This window comes from Euleptes europaea, chromosome 11, assembly GCF_029931775.1.
Source record: "Euleptes europaea isolate rEulEur1 chromosome 11, rEulEur1.hap1, whole genome shotgun sequence".
Classification (NCBI taxonomy): Eukaryota; Metazoa; Chordata; class Lepidosauria; order Squamata; family Sphaerodactylidae; genus Euleptes; species Euleptes europaea.
In genome coordinates this window covers 14,439,660-14,457,633 of record NC_079322.1, presented here as the reverse complement: position 1 = coordinate 14,457,633, position 17,974 = coordinate 14,439,660, and positions in this window count along the sequence as shown.

Sequence of the window (17,974 nt, the reverse complement as noted above, 5' to 3'; positions counted from 1 at the left end):
GCCATGAACCAAACCCAAAACCTCCCACCTCAACACTTTCGGAACATACAATTTAGAATCTTTGTACCAAAACTCCCCGCGTTTAATTAGAGTAGCTGGAAGGGTCTGCGAGGACAGTTCTGCTTGACAACTGCGAAGGAGAGTCTCTTTAAAGGAATCAGACAGACCTTCCACCCCCTCCGGAGAGGAGTCGGTGGGCAACTCGACCAGGGGCGGAGCCTACACAGGTGCAGGGAGCGACTGAACAGGGCGCTCGGGCCCCGCACCTCGGGAACTGTGGCTGTCAGTCGCTCAGGGGGAGGAGGAAGAGAGGCGGGTGGCGCTGCCGCCTCAGCCGGGCATGGGGCTTCCCCCCATCGAAAGTGGCGGCGGGAGGGATCAGGTCTGAGAATGGGTTTGTACGGCCAAAGTGGGCAACAGACCTTGTTGGGCAGGGGTGAAAAGCGACTCTGTGGGCCGATCAACCTTGGTGGGATATTGGGGAAGTCTGGATAAAGCGTCAGCTGGAAGGTTTTGCTTCCCTGGTACATATTATAGGACGAATCGAAATTGAGCAAAGAAGTCCACCCAGAGTACGTGCTTCGCGGACAGCTTGCGAGCCCCCGTTAGGGCCTCCAGGTTTTTGTGATCGGACCATACTTCAAAGGGCCCCTTGGAACCTTCTAAAAATTGCCTCCACACTGTCAGGGCATGCTTTACTGCAGCGGCTTCCTTTTCCCAAACGGCCCAATTGAGTTTGGATTGAGTGAACTTCTCCAGTTCCCCTGGAGAAAATGGCTGCTTTGGAGGGTGAACTCTATGGCATTATAAACCACTCTCCCTAGGCATAGCCCCCCAAATCTCCTAGAATTTCTCAAACCAGAGATGGCAACCCTGCTAGAAGAAGAAAGACTCAGTAGAAACATTTAAAAACAAATAATAAGGTAGTAGAAGCTAGTGATTGTTGTCTGCAAATGATGATACAGATGGGAGCTCTCTGGCATTATACTCCACCCTCCCCAGGCAACCCCCCCCCCTCAAATTTCCAGGAATTTCCCAACCTGGAGTTGGCAACTGTACCAATACAAATGTTAATCATCAGGCCAAATTTAGGGGAATCAGTGGCTACTGAATTCCTAGATTTTTGTACCCCATCACTATAAATAAGAGATGGGGAGAGAATGGTCTGTGTACCCCCCCTCTATATTTCATTGACTAGTCTTAAGTGAAGACAAGGAATGATTGCAAACATTGAAACACTGGGGAAGATGCAATACTATCAAACAGTGCAGGGTTGTGATGAGTATTATAGGCCAAGCGCAGATGGAATGTTAAATTGTGTGTGTGTGTGTGTGTGTGTGTGTGTGTGTGTGTGTTAGGGTTGCCAGGTCCTTCTTCACCCCCGGAGGGAGGTTTTTGGAGCGGAGCCTAAAGAGGGTGGGGTTTAGGGAGGGAAGGGACTTCAATGCCAAAGAGTCCAATTGCCAAAGCGGCCATTTTCTCCAGGGGAACTGATCTTTATCGGCTGGAGATCAGTTGTAATAGCAGGAGATCTCCAGCTAGTACCTGGAGGCTGGCGACACTAATATAAATGCTTGTAACAACCAACCATGGGAGACCCCCAGGAAACACTTGGGTTGTTATGCAGAGGAAGGCAATGGCAAACCACCTTTATTAGCCTCTTGCCTTGAAAACCCTCCTGCATTTCCATAAACTGGCTGCACCTTAACTGCACTTTACATACACAACAACCAACTGAACCTATAGCTGTAAGTCTGTTGTGTCTAATATTTTCCTTCCTTTAAAAGGATAGTTCCATTCTTAAAGGAAAAGTTTTGTCCACCTTTTTCTTAGTATACACTCGATATCTGGAGCTATTTTGCACTTGCTGTGCCCTTTGAGGATTGGAGCCAAGTATTGCGGTTATCTCTATTGCCCGTAGCACAGATGTTTACCGATGCTGGATTTCTGCTGAAACTATCCACAGGAGATTTCATAGTGTAGATATTAGGCCTCCTGCTTATCATATCTATTGCTTCTTAAAGAAGATATTGATTTCAGCTTCACATTTCTCAACTCTCCTTGATATTCACCTTAGCAAAATTCAATGCCTTATGTACTTTTAAAAAGGAAAAATGACTGGATATAGCAAAAAGCTACCCACTTTTTATACAGGATAGATATAAATGGAGACTCTACCCTGGTTAGGAGTTGGTCATACTCTACATTGACAGTTTGAGCTGATAATCTCTTGGCAATGAATTAGGTAAATCAGGAATAACTTAAATTTTTCTAGTATATAGTTCAGGGGTCCCCAACCTTTTCGGGGATCTGTGTGGAAGAAAGATTTTGATGAGATCTGCGGCAACAACTTACATTTTTCTTCACATCACCCTCTACATCTCTGTTCAAACTTACCCTTCAGTCAATTTCTCCGCATTAAGCGGAACTCTTCTTTTGAACATGACTTTGAGAATGCAGCTGCTGATCTGTCTTCCAACTTTCACAGGAGAGGTTACCCCTCCCATATTGTCAAACAATCTCTTGACAGAACTCATTCTAGAACACGGTCATCTTTGCTGGACAAATGTATATCTCCAGCACATACACTGAATCGAATCATTGCCTCCTTGCAATTTTCTCACTTATCCTATGACATCAAGAGGATCCTCTCACATTGGCACCTTCTAGGTAGCATCCCCGGATGCCAAGATTTGCCCATTTTAGGCATGAGAAAAACTCAATCCATCAGAGATATTATGATCAAAACTGATATATTTACACCACAGATTTCCACTGTCAGCAAAGGCCATCATAAATGTGGACACTGTTCCATGTGTCCTTTTAGCCTTCCCATCAAAGAAGTTCAATCTGTCTCTTCAAAAAATTTTTTTATACATTGCAACAATTTAGTAACTGTGGCACTTCCATGGCAATTTACGCGGTACTCTGCCCGTGCCGTTTGATGTACATCAGCTGTACATCCCACCCTGTTCGCCTCAGAATTGGTGAACATCAGGCACGCATCCGGGCTAGAAATTTAGAGCGCCCCTTGTGCAACATTATATCAATTTTCATCATTCGGACACAGATATTTTATTCTTTGTCCTATGGCAGTTTAAGCCCAAACCTTTTCACATCCAAGACAGCAAGAAAATTCTGCTACAACAACAGTCCCACCTGATCCATGCCTTTCAAACCCTCATACCTAAAGGAGTTAATAATGAACTTGATCTTACCTGTTTCATTTAATTTCCTCTTTCTCACATCAATACAGCTTGACAGATGTTCCTGTCCCTTTAAGCTTTAGACTTGTCAGCACAGCTGAGCCGATCCCACACCCCCTCTTTCTTATTGGTAAATAGCAATATATAGCTATCACTGAACACAATTAGCTTACCACTTTCAGGTAAACATTATGCACACACACAATTTGTACTAGATGCATGAATTCTAGGTAAGCAAATGCCCAACTTGATAATGTTGTATGAATGTCTAGATATGTATTATATTTTGTATATTTCACTGGATGCAATGTATGTTTTTGTCAGTTTCACAGCATGACAGTCTTTTTGACAACTTGGCAACAATTTACACAATACATGCTTATTTGCTGCAGTTGCTTTAGTATTGTTTTCCAAGCTGAAGAAGCCCTCCGAAATTTGGATGCAAGACTAGCCACATGTTCTCCTCATCACCTTTCTACCTCAGACCCGACTTGGGTCCACAGGAACACCGTCTTGGACTTTAAGTTTACCCGATACTCTCAGGCGGGATTTCTCCCGACACTCCTGGGCGGGACATTTTGGAACCGAGTTTTGCATACTGGATAGCATGTTTCAAAGGCGGTTGCCCTTATGAGTGGATGTTTTCATATTATAGTTTTGCTTGATCATTGATTTGGTTTATGACGTTGACTATTTTTTGTATAATTTATGTGTACGGCATGATGTTAATGCCTGTATAAATCATATGCTTTCGTTCCGCCCATTGGTTTGTATAATTGAGCCCTCGTGCTGCCAACTACCTGGCAGTTGGCAACCCTATTGACACCCCTGCTCTATGGCATCGAAGTCCTTCCCCTCTCCAAACCCTTCTCTCCTCAGCCTCCACCCTTAAAATCTCCAGGTATTCCCCAACCCGGAGCTGGCAGCCCTATGTGGGTAGGTAAATGGCTAGCCTAGAATGTTGCTGCCTCTCCCAAGCTGCTGCTTGAAGTAACCACTTTGATTGGCCTCATTATAGAGACAGCCCTGGAAGCATTTGGTATGTCACTGTAGCAGTCTTATATTTTTATATATAGCAATGTCTCAAGGGTAGCAATGTCTCAAGGCAGCAGAAGTGGAAGTCTGTCAGGGGAGATACAGAGCATTTCTACACCAATTTGGTGAAATGTTTGGTCTGAGTTCCTATTTTTAGGTAGTGGTTTGAGAGTGTAGTTGAATTGTAGGGAGATGGGATGGTACCAGAACTGACCAGGTCTATTTGTGTTTGGAAACAATGCTAGTCACAGCAAGATTTTGTGGAAACAAAAGGCAAGATTCTTTTCGTTTCATCATGGGAGAAAGTAGACCAACATTCTTAGAGTGTGTGGGGGGAGTGTTTTTGACATACATTCTCTGCCCTAATAAAAAATGGAACACAGAAAATATGTGTCAAAACCACTTTACCTTTGGAATATATGACTATCTTCACCCAGTGTTGACATGACAGCATACGTTTTAACCATTTATTGAGATGCTTCAGAATCTGGGAGGCCTTCAATAAATTTTAAAAGCTGCCTCGAGCGCTGCATTTTAATCGAAAAGCAAGCTGTACGTTCTAATGTAAAGCAATTAAAACAGAAACCTGGTTAGATTCTGATCAAAACCGTCATTCAGTGAAGTTGACCGTACTTGGTCTTGGGTGAGATGTAAGCAGATTTACATGTGCACATATTTCACCTTTGATCCTCACCTCATATTCATCTTGCCAATCCATCTTAACATCAAAAAGATCGATTTAACTTGTAATCTTGTCTGGTTGAATGATATTGGAAAGGGGGAGTTTCCTTTATTTGCCTCTGATGTTGGCAAATGTCCTTAAGAAATGAAACATCTTCCCCAGGGCATGAACTAAATCTATGGCCTTTCTAAAGCTCTCTGTGTGGTTTACAGGCAGAAGAAGGCACCAGCTTGACTGACAACGAGGAATTATGTGCAGTGTTTAAAAATAGGCATCTAGTTTCCTTTCTTTTATTCAGTTAGCTTCTACTTATTGTAGTGTCAGTTTTAATCAGCTGTTTGTCATAAAATCAGATTTTGGTGGGGGGCGAACGGCTCTCTCTTTGCACATCCCTTAGCATTTTCCATAGCATCTCATGGCAATTGTTGGCTATGGCAGCAGTTTGCAGTTCTTTTGAAAGTACTGGGTATACTTGCAGTTAGATTTGAGTCCAGTAGCACCTTAGAGAACAACAAGGTTTTCAGGGTATAAGCCAGGGGTGGGGAACTTCTGGCATGCGGGCCATTTAAGGCTAGCGAAGTCATTTGGTCTGGCCCTTCATAGTTCCTGGCAGATCTCTAGCTCAGATAGATCTAAGACTGTCTATCTGCCCACTCCTGCAGACAGGAATAGCCTCTATTCAAGGCGGATGTGAGTTTGTTTTGCTGAGAAAAGGAACCTTTTTTCCCCTTGCAGAAGAGTCGTTAGCTATGGAGCTGCTAGAACCGCCGAATAAACTGTGTTAACCCTTTTCCACCCGGGCCATGGAGAAACATATTCCCTATGTACTACAAGAGGGCTGGGGGCAGAAGTGGCGACAATGGAGGGGTTAAAGGGGGCAGGGCCAGAATTTGAGGGGGTGAGTTCTTAGCCAGTGTGTCCTCATTTCATCTCTACAGGCGGAGGTAGCAGAAGCCAAATGTAGAATCCGGCCCCGACCATGCAGAGGAGGAGAACACCGGTGTGCAGCTAGACAGCTACGCCTGGCTGGTGCAACAGACCATCCTGTGCCACCAGGTGGGCGAGTGCGCCACCGGTTAGATGCCTGCCTGCTTGCCCGTGCCGGGGGGGTCATCTGGGGCAGCTGCCTGCTTGGAGCTTGGTTGGCTAATTTGTAAGTCAATAATTTTGTATGGCCCTCCAATGATGTTATAATTATCCAAATGTTCCTTGGCGGAAAAAAAGGTTTCCCGCTCCTGGTATAAGCTTTTGCGAGTCAAAGCTCCCTTTGTCAGACACTAGTAGGCATGGACATTTCTGAGCCTTTATATCCTATTCAGAAGGTGGGAGGGGGTTTGTAAAGGCTGCTTGGAAAGGATGGAAAGGTACCATGCCTATTGTAATCTGCCTGATTAGGGGATATGCTTGGAGGCAGAAAATTAGCATCTGAGGTGAGACAAGAATCCTATGTGCCTGTTCTGAACTTGTGAATGAACTCAGTTTCAGCAATTTCACATTGCATTTTCCATTTGAAAATTCTTGTTTTGAGGACTGCCACTCTTAGGTCAGCAATGGAATTACCTGTAAGATTAAAATGTCCCCCCATAGGTTTTTTGACTGCTGTGGTTTTTTATGTTGAATTTAGGCCCATTTATTCTTTTGCATAGGGACTGAACTGTTTGTTTGATGTAGGTAGAAGGGCATTGCTGACATTTGATGGCATATATAAGGTTGCCAGCTCCGGGTCGGGAAATAACTGGGGATTTTAGAGGTGGAGACTGAGGAGGGTGGGTTTTGGGGAAGGGAGGGATTTGCATTTTTATGTAACTAAGATCCATTTCATATGTTCTTTAACTCAATTTGGCTTCTGAATGTTTTTTAAAAGATTTCACACACCTGAAGGACAACATGCTTGCAGATTAAAGCAGATTAAAGAGCCCATATGAAAAGGACCTAAATTATAAATAATAACATAAGAACATAAGAAAAGCCATGCTGGATCAGACCAAGGCCCTTCAGTTCCAGCAGTCTGGTCATGCAGTGGCCAACCAGCAGCAGAGTGGATAGGAAGCTAGCCGCCTTCTGACTCTAGGTGCATTATATAGCAATGATGCATTATTGAATGATGCATTTTAGGTTGTTAATTCAGTAAAAGAGATTTTGGTTTGACCGGGAAGTACATAATTAAGATATCTCTATTTTCCTCTCAAATTTCCCCTTTCCCCTCTAAATCCCTCCCAATGTTTTGGGTTTTTTTTAATGGCCTTCTGGAAATTTTACACCTTATGACATTATGAAATCATCTTATCTTAAACATATTTTTGATTAGGGAAAGGTTGTCTTTTTAGCTATCTACTTCCTTTATACCTCATGGTTCATCTCCACCACTACAGAATTCCTCTGTGAAGCAACTAAACCAGAGCTAGTGAGAGCCAGAGTAGTGTAGTGGTTAAGAGTGGTGGACTCTAATCTGGAGAACCGGGTATGATTCCCCACTCCTCCACATGAGTGGTGGACTCTTATCTGGTGAACCAGTTTGGTTTCCCCACTCTTCCTCATAAGGCCAGCTGGATGACCTTGGGCTAGTAACAGTTCTCTCTGAATTCTCTCAGCCCCACCAACCTCACAAGGTGTCTGTTGTGGGGTGAGGAAGGGAAGGTGATCGTAAGCCAGTTGGATTCTCCTTAAAAGGTAGAGAAAATGGGCATATAAAAACCAACTCCTCCTCTTCCTCCTCCTGCTCCTTCTAATTCTATATTTCTGAAACAAGAGAAAGAGGCTACAAAATATTTTAGTTCCCTGTTGGAAACTGAACCAAGATGTCTCTGCTTCTTCCTGTCATGCCTATAAAACCCTGGATTCTATACTATGATATTCTGTGTCAGAAATACCAAAGAAATGAGGTGGTACAATGGTTTTCAAACTTTATCCCCAAAGTAGAGGGGGAATTGGAACCCTGGTCTACCTTCTAGTGCACCCCTTTAACCACAATACCACAGCTGACTTTTTAAGGCAGCTTGCAACATCTGGATGCCTACATCTAGGGCAGAAACGCAGGGGCTCTTCTTGCCACTCTTCTTCACAAGACAGAATCCTCTCAGGAGGAGACTTGATGGAATTGCCCTCCTCTCTTGCTGATGGACAGAGGAGACAGGCCCTGGCTTAGTGGTAGAGCATCAGCTTAGCATGCAGAAGGTCTTCAGTTCGATCCTTGGCATCTCCAGTCATCAGCCTCAGGTTGTAGGTGATACGGAAGACCTCTACCAAAGACCCTGGAAAGCTGCTATGAGTCTGAGTTGATAATACTGACTTGGGTTATTTATGCATGGGAGTTTTACCTGAGGTTCATTGCTGGTTGGACCCACACTTTCCTGTTGGGAATCTATGCACCAGCAGTCTCCAAGCTCAAATCAAGTCCCCACCTCTTAAAATGCTGCTTTGTAATTGGCTTATTTGTTGTGCTTACTGTGAGAGAAAATTCTCCCCCCCAACCCAATTGCCACATAAAAAGCATTGAGCTATCTGAAAGGGGGGGTAATCCAAGCACAGAAAGAGCTCCAAGGAAGCAGGAAGTAATACAATCCTTGTCTCTGGACATGCTGCTTTGTAATTGGCTGTGAGCAAAACCAAGCATGCCCCACACTTTGCCTTCTGCATGGGGATTTCACCCAGGCTTTGCTCAAGGGAGAGGGAAGAGTCGGGTTAACGGAAGAATGGGAAGACCTGGACATTGCGAGGGCTGGGTGCAAGGCCATCTCTAATGGATGGAAAAATCATGCATAACTCCAAGGAACAACCAATTCAGACCAGGGGCAAACGTGAGTGAAAGTACCCATGCATAAATTATTTTTGATAGAACCAATGATCTAGTTCCATATAAGGCAGCTTCATGTGTGCTCTGTCGGTCTTCGTGACGGTAACCCAGCAAAGAGAAAGCCATCTCCAGAAGACCTGCCCAGTCTGGGATAGGAAGGGATAACCATATGTGGTGTAGAGTGCCCTGGCTGCTCTTGCCACACAGCTAGGACCGGGGATCATAGGAAGGGACAGTGAACTGCGAAGAGAAGGAAAGGACCTTTTAAAAAGTCCCCATGTATTACAAAAAAGCCCTTCCTTGATACCTTTGGGCCTCATAATGCCAGTGCTACTTAATAGTACTTGATAAAGCCTTATGTTCAAGGGACTTTACATACTTTATTTCAGTAATACTTTAAATGAAGGGTCTCTGTGACACAGAGTGGTGGGTGCAGCTACAAAATGGCTGCCATAAGAGGTGGAACCTACCATACATAGGAAACCCAAGTGCAGAGGAGAAGAGGGGTAATTGAAAAAAAAATACTTTTGTAATTTTTTTAAAAATACACTGGGAAAGAGGAGCATGACAGAATAAAACCAACACCAACGGCAGCTGCAGCTGAGTCAGTATTAATTTCATCTGCACAGCCAGTCAGCTCTCCAGTGGCCAATCAGAAACCCTGCTGGCCAAAAGCTCCCCATGACCCCACCCACTTTCTAACATCACTTGGTGGGCACCATGAAAAGTGGTGACAGGCGTTATGGTGCCCATGGGTACCCTGTTGGGGACCTTTGCTTTAAATGATCTTGTTTAGCAGACCATGGCCTGAAGCTTTTAAAGCCTGTCACTGCAATCATGAGGACTAGAAGCCTATTATGCTGACATGCTACACTGAAATCCCACAATTTGGAGGAAATTAGAATTTCTGGCTGAGTTTTAGGGTGGGGTACAGGAATTCTAAAGAAGACAGCAAACTAAAATAATAACTGTGTGTTTATAAGTATTCATAAAGAAACGGGATTTCACATGAACACATGAACACATGATGCTGCCTTATACTGAATCAGACCCTTGGTCCATCAAAGTCAGTATTGTCTTCTCAGACTGGCAGCGGCTCCCCAGGGTCTCAGGCAGAGAAAGGTCTCTCCCATCACCTACTCGCCTAGTCCCTTTAACTAACTGGAGATGCTGAGGATTGAACCTGGGACCTTCCCCGTGCCAAGCAGAGGCTCTGCCACTGAGCCACGGCCCCCTTCCCAGCTGTTTCCCTTCTGGGAGCTGAAACCCCACAGGTGAGGCCAGCCACTGAAGAGACACCCACCCACCCCAAGAGCCAAACCAAACCGGCTGGGGGGGGGGTTCTGACCCTGGAGCCCCCAATGAGTTTAAGGCAGCAGGGCCAGCTCAGATGGGGCTGCGGGGTGGGACCAAAGGGACCCCACTTGAAACCTCCCAGCCATTATGGGCTCCCCTGGGGAGGCACCACCCGGGCACCCCCACCCACAGCCCCGTCAAGGGATTGAGCACAATGCAGTTTCCGTGCTTTAGCATTCCATGGTCCTTCTTTGTGAACAGTTTTCTAAAAACAGGATATCTTTCCTAGTTTAAAGTATTTCAACCACAGCGCATAAAAAACAAACCTGTACTTTTCTTCAGGATTTTAACCTTACATGTCATACTGTGTTACATCAAACTCTCTGTACTGTGTCAGGTCAGGTTTAACTTGACATACCATCATTAGCGACTGTAATTATGCAACCACAGCAGTGCACGGAAGAATCTCCACAATTTACAAGGACGCTACTTAAGCCCAAGTATTGGCGATTAATTTTTAATTGTGTGTTTTAAAAAAATGTACATTCTGCGCTCGTTTTTAGAACTGGGCAATCCAAAGCAGGACCCAGGAGTTCTTTCTGCAGACTTGTAAGAGATCAAATTCTACAGGTTAATCACAAGAACACTCCGCATTTCTATCGTGGTTTTTGTTTGTTTGTTTGTTTGTTTGAGGCCTCAAAGCACTTCACAAGACTTTCTCTGGTTGCAGTCTGTACCATAAGCTTGTAAATTAGGTCACGATGGGTAGCAGTGTTAGCCTGTCAATAGCAGTTGAAAAGAGCAAGAGTCCAGTAGCACCATAAAGACTAGCAAAATGTCTGGCAGGGTATGAGCTTTCGTGAGCTGTAGCTCCCTTCTTCAGTTACCTTTTTCAGAAGAAGTATCTGAATAAGTGAGCTGAAGCTCACGAAAGCTCATACCCCACCAGACATTTTGGTCGTTTATGTATGGGAGTTTTACCTGAGGTTCGTTGCTGGCTGGACCCACACTTTCCTGCTGGGAATCTATGCACCAGCAGTCTCCAAGCTCAAATCAAGTCCCTGCCCCTTGAAATGCTGCTTTGTAATTGGCTTACCTGTGGTGCTTACTGTGAAAGAAAATCCCCCATAAAATTGCCACATAAAAAAAGCATTTTAAGCACAACAACAACAAAAAAGACCTGGAGCAATATGAAAGGGTGGGAGGGGGAGAGAAATCCAAGCCTCGGATTTAAAAAGCTTTTCTTCTGCTCAGAAAGAGCTCCCAGGGAGCAGGAAGTATTTCAATCTCTGTCTCTTTAGACACTGCTTTGTAATTGGCTGTGAGCGAAACCAAACTTGCATGCCCTGCACTTGGGAAGGATGGAAGGCTGAGTCGACCTTGAACCGGCTACCTGAAACCGACTTCCATTGGGATCGAACTCAGGTTGTGAGCAGAGCTTTTGACTGCAGTACTGCAGCTTAACACTCTGCAAATAGCTGGAGAAATAATCCACTTAGGTCATTTATGCATGGGTACTTGGACTCATGTTTGCCCCCTTTCTGAATCAGTTGTTCCTTGGAATTCTGCATGAGTTTTCTGTCCATTAAAATGACCTCGCTGCCAGCCTTCACAATGTCCAGGTCTTCCCATTCCTCTGTTAACCCGACTCTCCCCTCTCCCCTGAGCTCAGACCAGCTGAAATCTCCGTGCAGAAGGCAAAGCACTGGAGACAGAAGCTGGGTTTCTCTCGCAGCCAATCACAAAGCAGTGTGTAAAGAGGCAGGGATTCAAATACTTCCTGCTTCCTGGGGGCTCTTTCTGAGCAAAAGAAAGGCTTTTTAAAACCAAGGCTTGGATCCCCTCCCCTTTCAGATTGCTCCGTTTTTTTGTTCTTAAAATGCTTTTTTATGTGGCAATTGGGTTTGGGGGGGGATTTTCTCTCACAGTGAGCACTGCGAAGTAAGGTAATTACAAAGCAGCAGTTGATTTGACCTTGGAGGACTGCTGGTGCATAGATTCCCAACTGGAAAGCGTGGGTCCAGCCAGCAACGAACCTCAGGTAATACTCCCATGCATAAATGACCTTAGGGTTTGTGATTTGTGTAGGGACAGGGCATCAACAAGAGCAGGGAAATTTTCAAAGAACTTTGCCCCCTTTCAGTTGTCCCACTACTGGGATGGATGGTGCCAATAAGGAGGGAAAGAAATGGGCCCTGGCCTCCACCTGTGTGGTTTTGTATATGAAGGAGACCACAAGAAGCTTAGGGAGAGCAAGAGAAAAATGGTGGAATGCTGTGCAGACTTACTTCTGTCTAAGCACATTGATTTCATTGGGCATAGACTGGGGTAAGTCTGCATAGGATTGCACTGAAAGACAATCAGTGGGGATTGAGGGAGACAGAGAGAGGGAAAGACAGGCTGGCAGAAAGAGATGCTAATGTACAGGCATGCTACTAATTATTTATACTCTTAATCAAAAATTCAGAATGTTCGTTACTCCTGAACATTTCTCTATACTTGGGTAATCCCAGCCAATCCTCTTCTTATCTATAGCGCTAGAGCAATGACTTAAAAAGAAAAAAGCCCTCCAATAGGTTAAAAATGCAAGGAAAATGGTGACCTGTGGTAGAAAGGGTACAGAAAATCCCAGTGTGGATGCCCCCAGGCCAATGTGCATGGCTGTCAGGGCTTTGGCCTGTCCTCGCTTCCCAGGGATTCTTCCAGTGTTTGTGATTTTGGTTTAAGCCGTCCAAGCACCTGGACTGTGTTGAGTCTGCAGTTGTGGGAATCTTCAGGTTGCCTGGGCAACGCCGGCCCAGGACCCCAGAAGAAGTGCTTATAGTCTAGTAAACTTTCCTAGGAAAGTATTGCCTGCTTTGCTGTGCCTGTGAGCGGTCAAGTCTTTAGTCTTAACCTGCTTGTCTTTGAATAAAGCGTTTTACTTCAGAGAGGAAGCGACCTGGGGAGCGACCAAAGACCACAGGTAGAGTGAGGCACCCAGCGCAAGGAAAAGCACCTCCACACTCAGTCTCAAGGCATTGGGACCAGGGATTTCCCCCCCCCCTACCCCGGGATCTCGGATTACAAAACAGATGGTCTCGGACCAGGACAGCACTTCTGCCTCTGACGGGGACGAAGAAGATTGGCAGTCGCCAAAAAATGACCCAGGACTGTTATAAGGGGAGCTCCGCAGCAGACCTAGAGTGAGTTACAACTGGGAGCTCCAGAGATGGTAAGCGGAGGGGCCGATAATCTGATATTAAATGTGACTTTACAAAATCCCGGGGGGGGGGGACCCAGTTTTCTGTGGTGGCTCTGATAGACTCGGGCTGTGCCCACACCCTGGTTGACGAAGCCACTTTTAACCATATGGGGATTAAGTCAGTGGACCTACCGCAACCTGTCCACTTTACCCAAATGGATGGAAGTGAAATTAAGGGAGGTCCTGTGTGCAGCTGTATGCAGTGCGTTGCCTTAGGAATTGGGCACCATTGGGAACAAATCCCCCTTACCATAGTTCCAGGCATCCAATACCCAGTGGTGCTCAGTGTAAATTGGCTTCAGAGTCACAATCCCACTATAGACTGGACAACCAGAAGGGTAATTTTTGTCCAGCCACAATGTGACCACCACCACAAGGAGGTGGCCGTACGGTCATGCAAAGCGATGGCTTCCCTAGCCCAGAATCCGTCATTGCCAAACTTACCCCCGAGTACAGGGAATTTGCTGATGTGTTTGATGGAAAGGACTGTGATGTCTTACCCCCCCCCCCCCCACACACACACACAGGAAAACGGACTGTGCCATTAAACTTGTGGATGAAACTAATTTGCCAAAAGGGAAGGTATATCCCATGAGCCCTAAAGAAAAGGCTGTGTTATGGGAGTTTTTGGATAAAAATCTAGCCCGTGGGTTCATTTGACCCTCCACCGCCCCTTGCTCGGCACCCTCCTTTTTTGTGCAGAAAAAGACGGGAGACCTGTGGCTTTGCATTGACTTTTGTAGGCTCAGTGCTGTCACCAAGACTAATGCCTACCCCCTTCCCTTGATTCCAGATCTTTTAAGCCAGCTCAAGGAGGGCCGTGTTTTTTCCAATTTGGACCTGGTCGAAGCTTATTACTGAGTGCGGATTAGAGACGGAGATGAATGGAAAACTGTCTTTTCCAGCTGTGTCGGAATGTATGAATATCTTGACTAATGGTCTCGGGTCTCTCTCCTCCATGAACCTCCGTTTTGCCGCAACAGGTCATGCCGTTTGGTCTTTCGGGGGCACCTAGTGTCTACATGCAAATGATCAACGAGGTGTTGCATGACTTGCTTTTTAAAGGGGTGGTGGTTTATTTGGATGCATTTGCTCTGCATTTGAAGTGGCAATGAACGCAGAACAGAGAATCCTCACCATACAGAAGCATCCTTCAGGTAAGAACCTTTTTCAAAAAGGCATTTTCAGACATTTGAAGGACTGCTGAACCAGATTAACACACAGAGGCCTACATTTGCCTAGTTGGGGAAAATGTATGTGTACTAACAGCTTCATGTAACCTCATCTATCCCCAGTGCAGCAAACACCAGATCTCTGGGGCCTTTTGCATTTAAGCATTCGCGGCACTTCTGGTTTAGAACCGGAAGTGCCGCCTCATGAACGGATTTTACCTCTTAGTTTGAGTGGTAAAGCAGCCCTTTACCACTCAAACTAAGAGGTAAAGGCCCCTCGCGAGGTGGAATTTCCGGTTCTAAACCAGAAGTGCCACATGAGGTATGCATGTGCAAGTGCACGTTTGCCCGCCGACCCTCAGGTAGTCAGCGGGCAGAGGGGGCAATTGCCAGGGGTTTGCCCGCCACCAGCGGGCACCTGGTAACCCTACACAAGCTGTCTGTTGTGGGGAGAGAAAGAGAGGGCGATTGTAAGCCGGTTTGATTCTCCTTAAAAGGTAGAGAAAGTCAGCATATTAAAAACAACTTTTCTTCTTCTTCATCATCATCTTTGAATTAAATAATCTCAATTTGCCTACTCACCTCCCATATTTCACATGTTCATGACTGAATGTATCTCCTATGAGTAGCTATAGTCTAGGTAACTGAGCTATTTTTGCCTCTCAGGTGGTCTTCGGCTCCTTGGGTGGGCTACATGGGACATGGTTGGGCCTTGTACAAGGAGGGCACAGATCCAGATGCACGCCATTGCATCCATGGAGCACAAGTATTGATTTGCAAGGCCATCTTGGGGTGCAAGTTGCTGTGATGGAGATCACATGACACCTCTCTGTCCTGGAAACCTCTAACCAATTAAAGCAATATGATGTGATATAATAGCAGTATATCATATTAGGTGCTGTGGAACACAGGCAGAATAATGCTGTTGCAGTTGTCTTGTTTGTAGGCTTCCTAGAGGCACCTGGTTGGCCACTGTGTAAACAGGCTGCTGGATTTGATGGGCCTTGGTCTGATCCAGCATGGCTTTTCCTATGATGCCCTGACCTGGATAGCCCAGGCTAGACTGATCTCATCATATCTTGGAAGCTAAGCATGGTCGGCTCTGGTCAGTATTTGGATGGGAGACCACCAAGGAAGGCCAGGGTCGCTACACAGAAGCAGGCAATGGCAAACCACGTTCTTGAAAACCCTACGACAGGGGTTTCGAACTCATTTGTTACAAGGGCTGGATATGACATAAATGTCACTTGGTCAGGCCGAGCCATGCCTCACCAGCCCATATGGGGACTGGGAGGGAGGGGGCTGCTTCAGCTGGATTGTGGGCTGAGTAAGAGTTCTCAAGGGGCCGGATCTGGCCCGGGGCCATATGTTTGATGTCCCTGCCCTACAGGGTCACTGCAAATCTGCTGCGACTTGACTGCAAAATAAATACATAAATAAATTGTGAATTTTGTCTCCACCCTAGGAAATGGCAGCAAATGAAGGGGGCCAAATAATTTCACTCAGATGATGTCACTCATCTCCTGTCTCCAAGTGAAAATTAACTTCATCTTCATGCCTCTTTTCTTGATGGTACAATCATTTCTGCCCTGACCTGGATGGGCCAGGCTAGCCCAATCTCATCAGATCTCAGAAGCTAAGTAGGGTCAGCTACACTTAATACTTGGATGGGAGACCACCAAGGAAGCCCAAGGTAGCCACAGACAGGCAAATAGTGGCAATCCACCTCTGTTTGGTTGTTTATGCCTGGGAACTTTACCTGAGGTTCGTTGCTGGCTGGACCCACACTTTCCTGTTGGGAATCTATGAACCAGCAGTCTCCAAGATCAAATCAAGTCCCCGCCCCTTTAAATACTGCTTTGTAATTGGCTTACTTTGTAGTGCTTACTTTTAGAGACAATTCCCTCCCAAGCCAATTGCTGCATTAAAAAAGCATTTTAAGAACAAACAACAAAAAACGGAGAAATCTGAAAGAAGGTGAGGGAGAGAAATCCAAGCCTCGGTTTTAAAAAGCCTTTCTTGTGCTCAGCAGGAGCTCCGAGGAAGCAGGAAGCATTTGAATCCCCGCATCTTTACACGCTGCTTTGTAATTGGATGTGAGGGAAACCAAGCTTGCATGTCCCGTGCTTTGCCTTATGTACAGGGATTTCACCAGGGCTGAGCTCAAGGTTGAGGGAAGAATCGGGTTAACAGAGGAACAGGAAGTTCTGGGATTTGTGAGGGCTGGCAGCGAGGTCATCTCTAATGGATGGAAAACTCATGCGTAACTCCAAGGAACAACCGACATAGACCGGGGGCAAACGTGAGTAAAAGTACCCATGTGTCAGGCATGGCCTGAGAGAAGGATGTTGTGGTTTCTCCAGGTGCTGGCCAAGGCCAGCTCTAGCCCTGCAAACAACGTGTTTTGACTGGACTCTGTGGGAATGCCGGTAGAATCCTACCTCCCTGACAGCTCCTGGGAGGGGGGTTGCCATGGCATCCAGATCTACCCTGATTTGCCCTATGCTCTTTCATATATGCCCTGAATCGTGTTTATAGTTTTCATTAGTGTCCATTTGACTCTTAGCTTCTGTTAACCTGTGGATTTTCTAATAAATCAACTCTCTTTTGGACTACTTGTCTACGGATGTCTGTTTATGGGATTATCATGGGACTAGAGCTGACACCATGCATGAATGACCTTAGTCTCTGGCCTGGAGAGCCCTGCGAGGTACCACAAGTTGGCTTTGACTTGATGACGCCACCACCCATGATTATTTCCCCATACTATTTGTGGGGCTCTACGTTGCCCTCTGGCCAGCAGTATGCTTTCCTTTTTCCTTCAAAGTCTTTACAGCATTTTAAACATATGGACCATTACTTCGAAAGCAGCACCCTTTAGGGAGAACAGCAAATATACTTCTTCAAAGAAGCTGCCTCTTGGCTGATTGGAAGCGAGTTCCCTGCTTTCGTCGAGAACTTTCATTTCTTCCCCAAAAGTAAATCTTCAAAGAGGAAAAACTTATGCATATTTTAGCAGACCCAGCCCTTCTTTTAGGCTTTATATTTGCCTCAATCCAAGCATAACAACATGAGGGTGAAGCTTAACATTTTTAAAATATAAACCCAGCTTATTATTCACATACAAACTTTTGGGGAAAGATTTTGAAGTTTCCATAACATCTTTGTCTCATTCCCCCCCTCCCCCAAGAGAGTACAGAGAGGTTTTACAGTCCTCTATTTCAAACTTGATTCTTGGACTTACGTGTATAATGGGTTTCCTCATCTTGATGTTCTGCTACATTCCGTCGCTGGAAACCTACAGATCTTTAAGACTGAATCAATTACAATCTCCAGCTTCATTGTGAAAGAAATATATATTTTTTGTCCTGGCTGCAGCAAAAAGCCTTTTAAAGCAAATGTAACACCCAAATTCAGTACTTTTTAAAGTTTAAAATGTCATCCTTGGTAGCGCATGCATTATTTTATAGTCCGATTGATTTTTTTTTTATGACTTCATTTTTAAGACTCTTTTAAAGAGTTGCATCTGATAAATAATATATCTCT